The sequence below is a fragment of the Panthera leo genome, chromosome B4 (assembly GCF_018350215.1).
Source record: "Panthera leo isolate Ple1 chromosome B4, P.leo_Ple1_pat1.1, whole genome shotgun sequence".
Lineage (NCBI taxonomy): Eukaryota > Metazoa > Chordata > Mammalia > Carnivora > Felidae > Panthera > Panthera leo.
In genome coordinates, this window is record NC_056685.1 from 1,598,506 (window position 1) to 1,606,113 (window position 7,608).

The 7,608-nt window shown below is 54.1% G+C and overlaps 1 long non-coding RNA gene across 1 annotated transcript; it reads right to left on the reverse strand.

The window, feature by feature from the left end:
* Positions 1–323: 323 nt before the first annotated feature.
* Positions 324–5,474, reverse strand: LOC122223805. The gene is made up of 3 exons (XR_006204491.1): positions 5,272–5,474; positions 3,827–3,917; positions 324–741 (listed from the first exon to the last, which is right to left on the reverse strand). It is a non-coding gene; the product is annotated as an uncharacterized LOC122223805 (long non-coding RNA).
* Positions 5,475–7,608: the final 2,134 nt, after the last annotated feature.

Sequence of the window (7,608 nt, forward strand, 5' to 3'; positions counted from 1 at the left end):
GTGTTTCCAGAAGAGATGAGCATTGGAATCAATAGACCCAGTAGAGAAGATGGTGCTCCCCAGTGTGGGTGGGCCTCATCCTGCCTGGGGGGCCAGAGTAGAACCGAAGCGGGAAGCAGGGGCTTCTCCTCCTTCTTCTCCTCCCACCCTGGGACGTCCCTGCTCCCGGGCCTCTGGCTTTTGGACAGTGGATTGTCAGCCTCCATGCCTGCAGGAGCCGATCTCTCTTCTCTTTATATACATGGATGTTGTTAAGGTCAGGCGTAGGGCAGGGTAAAGATAGGAGTCAGAGGCTAAAAAATTTTAGCAGTCAAAGGCTTTATTGGGAACTAAGTCTCGGGAGAGGTTCCGTGACTCAGGAAGACAGAGAGAGGAGTCAGGGAAGTCGCGCCTGGGTGTGGTGGGGTGGGGTTTTTAAGCTGCAGTGTTCCGGGTTTAGGTCTGGGTGGGCCTTTTTCGCGCCAGGTCGTGCTGTCCCTCGGTGATTGGTTGACCTTCAATTCGTTCTGGCACGCTGCTTGGGGCTTTCTGTTGGGGATTACCCACTGGCAAGATGGCCGTCCCCTCCACTGTGGTTCCAGGGACATCCTGACATTCCAGCCTCTTATTGGTTATAATGGGTGACAGATCTGATCTGGCTGCTTCCTGCGGGTGCAGGGGCGATGTCATGGTATGTGGGGTCTGGGGTTGGAATGTGGGAATACGGCCGGACCACCATCTGGTGAAATGCAACCTGGGAAACTTCATGAATTTGTTTCCATATGAAACAGAGAAAACAAGGTAAGAGCATAAGTATTATACAGATAGCAACTAGTGGGGTGACTATGGGGAGGAGTCAAGTTAGGAGGGGTGATTGCCACCAGGAGGTTAGGGGGTCTGAGGATCCTGGGCGGGCGGATAGGGTTTTTTGGATTTCCTTTAGGTGTTCTATATTGGTTTCAACTAAGCCTGATTCATTGAGGTAGTAGCAACATTCCTCCCTCAGGAACAGGCATGTTCCCCCTTTTTCTGCTGTCAGGAGATCTAGGGCCCATCGGTTTGGTAGAGTGACCTGTGCTAGGGAGTTGATCTGCCTTTGTAAGGCGGTTAGGAAGGTTGCTGAGGCTTCTGTTGCGCTTTGGAGCCTGTCTGACAGATCCCCAGAGGAGCTAATGGAGTGTATTAGGGAGCCGGTCCCAACCCCGGCGGCCAGCAGGGAGGTGGCCAGGGATAGTCTGACCATTAGTGGGAGGAAAACGGCTCGTTTTTGGAGATGGAATTCGAGGAGTTAATGGAGTTCTTCCTGTCTGTATAGGGTGAGTTGGGGGATGATGATGACTGGGAGACAAGAGTTTTTGGGTATTTGTTTATAAGCTGTGCCATTGCACCAATAGAATCCCCCTGAGGGGGGATTGTGGCTAGGCATAGGCAAGGGGGAGGGGCAAGTTGGGGAGGCATAAGAAGAGTAGCATGTTGGGTGAGATGTGTTGTATTGAGGGGTCTCAGTGAGGATGGGAACCTGTAGGGAGATTTGACTTCTGGGGTGGTTGGTGGAGTTAGTGGCGGTGGGAAAGGGGGTGGGTAATGGGACGGCTATTACTGGATCCCGCTGGAGGGATGTGCAAAGAAAGCAGTGTGACAGGTTAGTTAGCCTGAGTGGTTAAGCAGGACTGTTCCTTGTCTGATTAGTGTAAGCCATGAGAAGGGATGTTGTGCAGGGGTTGTCTGCAGTTGGGTTTTGAGCTGGTTTTCTTGGTCCGTGATCATTTGGGTAAGATCTTTAAGGTTGGAGAGGGAAGGAGCCATTGCAGGTTCGTAGGTTTGATAGATGGTTAAAGAGGAGACGGGGTTAGAGTGATGGCCATTCTGATACAGTTTGCCCCTTGTCCTGGTTTGCCAGCAGATATCCCATAGATCAGGGATAGTAAGGGTAAAGTTGCTACCTTGTAAGCAGAAGCGGCCCGTCTTTTTCCCTGTGAAAGTTTCGGTTGAGCCAGTGCATGTTACAATAGCTATAGGGGCACCCTCCATATTGGGTGGGGGAGGTTTGGGAGCATATACTGTCGGTTTGGTCATATAAAAAGCAAACAGCGGGCTGTATGTGTGCAGCGGCTTGGATGGTGTTGATTTGTGGAAGTAGGGTGGCAGGATTGAGTCTGGGGGAGAGTTGGAGAGATATTTCAGGATTTTCAACAAAGAGCAGATGGAACAATTGTATGCATGATGGGGAGACGTGTGCCAGGGCCTTATGTGTAAGGAGATCAGATAGACAGTGCGATGAGAATACCGTTAGGGGGCAGTGTAGGGTGAGTTCGAGTGCCTCTTTGGTTAGGGTGGCTGCTGCTGCAAGTGCTCGAAGGCAGGGTTGCCACCCCCTGATGGTAGGGTCCAGTCGTTTAGAGAGGTGGGCGACAGCTTGTAACTTGGGGCCACATGGTTGGGCTAGGAGCCCTGTCGAAATTCCAGCTCTTTCATCTGTGTATAAGAGGAAAGGCTTTGAAACATTGGGTAGGGAAAGGACCGGTTGAGTGACTAGAGATGTGACCAGCTGTTGGAAGGCCCTTGCTACCGATCCCGGGCTGGAGAGTGGGCCTTGGGGGGTTTCCTTGGCTGCTTTGTATCGGGGGGCTGCGTGTACAGCAAAGTTAGGGATCCAGTGTCGGAAGAAGCCCACTAGACCCAGGAAGGAGAGGATTTCGTCTGCATTGGTAGGTGGGGCAGGGTCTGGAGGGCTTGGAGACGGTCTTGGGTTAGGGCCTTGGTGGTAGGTGTGAGTGAGACTCCCAGGAACGTGACTGTATTAGTACAGATTTGGGCTTTGTGTGGGGAGACTCGATACCCCAGGTTAGCCAGGAAATTTAGGATCTGGACTGTATCTTGTTTGGTGTGGTCGAAAGAGGTTCCACATAATAGAAGGTCATCTACGTACCTTGGTAGAGTACAGTGACTGGAGAGTGGGGCTTTGAGGAGATCCCTGGCCAAGGCCTGCCCAAAGAGATGGGGACTATCATGGAACCCCTGGGGAAGTACCGTCCATGTGAGTTGGCAGGCCAGAGAGGTGACTGGATCTTGCCATGTGAAGGCAAAGAGGAACTGGGATTCAGGATGTAGGGGAATAGTGAAAAAGGCATCTTTGAGATCAAGCACTGTAAAATGGGTTGTGGACGGGGGAGTTTGGGAGAGGAGGGTGTATGGGTTGGCCACTACTGGGTGGATGGGGATTACAGCTTCATTGATTATTCGGAGGTCTTGTACTAGTCTATATGAGCCATTAGGCTTTTTTACAGGCAAGATCGGGGTGTTGCAGGGGGAGTGACATGGGATTAGGAGGCCTTCCTTGAGTAGGTGATCGATGATGGGCTTTAGGCCTAGTCAGTGGGTGTGGGAGATTGGGTATTGGGGTCTAGACGGGAATTGTGATGGATTTTTGAGTTTAATGAGGTGAGGTTGACGGTGGGTGGCGATTGTCAGGGTGGATGTATCCCATACGATTGGTCTACTGGGAGGTCTGGGTGTGGGTTGAGGCTGTGGTCTGTGTTGTCTGTGATAACAGCCAGTAGATGAGTGGGGGAGGGAGAGGGACAGATAGCCGGTGGGTGTATAGAGGCTCCTAATTTACTGAGGATGTCTCGGCCCAACAGGGGGACGGGGCAGGAGGGGATGACTAGGAAGGAGTGGGAGAAGTGGAGGCCATCCAGGCAGCAGGTGAGTACCGGTGTGCATGGGGGAATGGAGGGGGTGCCATTTATGCCCACGACCGAAACGGAGGACGGCGTGGTGGGGCCGGAATAGCTCGGCAGGACGGAATAGGTGGCCCCCGTGTCCAACGGAAAGGAGATGGACTTACCCGCTACCTGGAGTTTTACCCTGGGCTCCGTGTGGGTCACCGGAGTTACTGAGTCTGGGCCTCGTCAGTCGTCATCCTCCATCTCCAGCAGCTGGAAGGCAGAGTCCAATTGGGGTGAAGCCTCACCCACGTGGAGGCGTTGCGAGTCTGTCGTCCCTTGGGTTAGGACGATCGGATTTCCAGTGGCCCATTTGCTGGCACAATGGGCATGGACCGGTAGGCTTTTTGGGACGGGGACACTGAGGAGACCAGTGGCCTTCTTGGCCACATTTAAAGCAAGGCCCTGGAGGGGGCCGTGGTCCGGAGGGCTTTACTGCGGCTGGCCTCAGGGCAGCTACCAAGGCTCGGGTCTGTAATTGTACCTTTTGTTGGAGACAGGCCTGTGGCCGTTGTTCTTGAGCTTATTCTCGGCCATTAAAAACTTTAAAGGCCATCTTTACCAGGTTGGCCATGGGGGTCTGAGGACCGTCTTTGGCCTTTTTTAGTTTTTTTCGAATATCGGGGGCTGATTGGGAAATAAAATAGGTGGCCAATACTGTGGCCCCGGCGGGGGTGGAAGGGTCTAGTCTGGTATATTGGGTAAGTGCCTCTGTGAGCCGGCCAAGGAAGGCTGCGGGGTTGTCATTGGGGTCCTGTATTATTTCTTGAAGTTTGTTAAAATTTACTGATTTGTTTGAGGTTGCCCTCATGCCTGCTAGTAGGCACTGGATCATCTGGTCCCGGCGCTGGTGACCATTGCCCGCATGTTGGTGGTTCCAATTGGGGTCGGCCGCGGGGACAACATCGGCCCCTACGGGCATAGTGGGGTCAGTCATGTGGGTTTGGTCTGCATGCTCCCTGGCTGTGGCCTGGATGGGCTCCCTCTCCTCAGGGGTGAGGGTAGAGGTGAGGATCACGTGGATGTCATGCATGTGAGACTGTAGGCTTGGGCGAGGTACTGGAATTCCTTAACGTATTGGGTGGGGTCAGCCGAGAATGACCCTAGCCTCTTTTCAATGGCGGATAAGTCTTGGAGGGAGAAGGGGGCGTGAACTCGGACTAGGCCTTCAGGTCCTGCCACCTCTCGGAGAGGCAAGTTGGCTGCTGGGGCCTGTTTGATGGGAGGGGCCTGAGCACGAGTTTGGGACGATGTGGGAGGCGAGGGCGGGACGGCTGGGGGTTGGGAGTACGGAGGGGGGCAAGGGCCGATGGGCGGCGTGGCCAGATCCTCTAGGAGATCGGGGAAGTTGGTGAGGTGGGGTCGTGGGGGGGGGGGGGTTGTGGGCGGGCAAGGAGCACGCGTGCAGAGGGGCAGGAGGAACATAGGTTGGGGCGAGACCTGCGGTTCCAAAAGGCCATGACGTAGGGTATTTCTCCCCATTTTCCCAGCCGATGGCAGAAACTGTCCAGATTGGTTAAGATTTGGTATTGTAAAGACCCCTCGAGTGGCCATTGAGAATCATTACCTAATTTGTATTGAGGCCAGACTATAGTGCAAAGGCGGATGAGTCTGTTAACGACGAAGTTCACCTTGTAAGCCCAGGAGCCGGAAGTTTTTTAACAGACATTGGGGGGGAGGGTAAGAGATGGAGGCGGTTTAGACTCGTTACTCCCCATTGGCGTGGCAGGGCGAGGCGTCCCTCGCGCTGCAATAAGGGGCCTATTGGCGTGCGGGCCTTTCCGCGTTCGGAGGAAAGGAGACTGACTTGCGAGACGTCCCTCGTGGTTGTCAGCCGTAGTTGGAGGAGGGAAGGAGGGGTCTGTCCTCCTTACTGGCTCCTGTAGGTGCTTGTGAGTAGGGTGGTTGGCGTCTGGCTTGGCGAGGAGGGAGCACAGCCAAGGGAGGCAAGCTACTACCTCCCCCCGGGTTTCGGCACCAAATGTTAGGGTCAGGCTTCGGGCCCAGATGTCCTATGGTTCTTTTTCTCTGAAGAACCTGCCTAGTACAGCGGGGAAGAGTGGGAGGGAAAACGGCAAAGGTCGTGTGACCGGAAAGAGTTAGGGGTCCCCAGACAAAGACAAAGACGCGGCCTTCAGGGCACAAGAGAAGTCATTTGGGCCCCCAGCTATTCCCCCTGCCCCCTCCCAGCACCTGTGCCCCACACACCTCCAGCAGAACTTCCTAGGAGGTGTCAGAATAACAAAGAAATGCAAAAATGTTAAAGATTTTAAGGGAACAGTGGGAATGTAAAAATGAACGGTCTCAACCAGGCCAGGAAAGAGCCTGACCAAATCAGAGATAAAAAGAGAGGGAGGCAAACCTTAAGAGACTCTTAATACTGAGAACAGAGTGAGGGTTGCTGGAGGGAGGTGGCTGGGGGATGGGGTAGACGGGTGGTGGGCACTAAGGAGGGATGGGATGAGCACTGGGTGTTGTAGGTAGGAGGTGAATCACTGGGTTCTCCTCCTCAAGCCAAGACTACACTGTATGTTCACTAGCTTGAACCTGAATAAAATTAAAAACAAAATCGGAGGCCGTGAATCACTGAGAAAATTCCTACTGCTGTTTCCAAAGTAAGCCAGGCTCCGCTTGTTAGCAGAGACCACATCCAGTTTATGCCTGGAGCTTGCACAAGCCCCGCCCCTGGAGGCCCTGCCCCTGGAGGCCCCGCCCCTGGAGGCCCCGCCCCTGGAGGCCCCGCCCCTGGAGGCCCCGCCCCTGGAGGCCCCGCCCCTGGAGGCCCCGCCCCTGGAGGCCCCGCCCCCGGAAGCACAATTACCTCTGCTTCCTCTCTCAGCCCGCCCTAGTGAAGTGGAAACAGAGGCGGGAGGAAATGGCAGATAGAGCTAAATGTCCTCATAACCTGCAGCCCACTGACAAGTCCTTGAGGCAAAGTAACCTTTCTCCAGGAACCCCCTGCTGTCTTAGTGCTAATGCTTTGCTGGAGGGAAAAACCACCTTAGCCTGACAACAGCCAGGCCTCCACTATCCTGAGGCTTTGGCATACGAACATCTCACTGGTGACTTCCCCTGGACCTTACTTGCCCGCCACCCCCACTCCATGGTCTGTAACCAGAGTCCCCTCGTCCCGGGGCAGCCCTTCCTGCCCACGGGTCCTGTCCCCGTCCTTCAGTAAAATCACCTTTTTGCACCAAAGACGTCAAGAGTTCTTTCCTGGCCATCATCTCCAGAACCCACAAACCCCCCATCACCGCAAAACCTCACCTCCAGGAGGACCCTGAACCACTCTCACATGACAGCCGGCCCCCTTCTGGGGCGTGTTCCCGAGGTGTGCCCGTGCACACCTCGCCAGCCCTTCCTTGCCGGGATAAAGCTCCACTTCCTGAATATTCGTCCTAAACCCTAAATAAAAGGAGCCCACACACCCCTGCTCAGAGCGTCCTTATTTGCTGCAAATAAAGTTTCCTTCGTGTGACAGCTCCACCTGCGGGCTCTGATGAAATTTGAAGCGGGGTTGGTGAGCAGACGGCTGAGAAGGAATTCTTGAGAAGTCTTTGGTGCAAAAAGGCGGTTTTATTACAGCCCGGGGACAGGACCGTGGGCAGGGAGAGCTGCACTGGGGTTGTGGGGGGCGACTGATTACATAGATATACTTTCAAGTTTGTGGAAGGAGGGAGGTATAGAGACCGTAAGTCTCCAAGGAATTTCTGGATGCCGAAGGTCTCACAGGACCCTGAAGATTTAGCTGTTGTCAAGATACGGTTGCTTTTAGTTTGTAAGGAAGTGTGAACGTGAAGGCATTAAGGCAGCATAAACGTCCTGGGGAGTGTTACTCCCCACAGTTCCCTGCCATCTGTCACCGGGCTGCAGGCTGTAAGGGAATTTAATTTAAACTACGTTT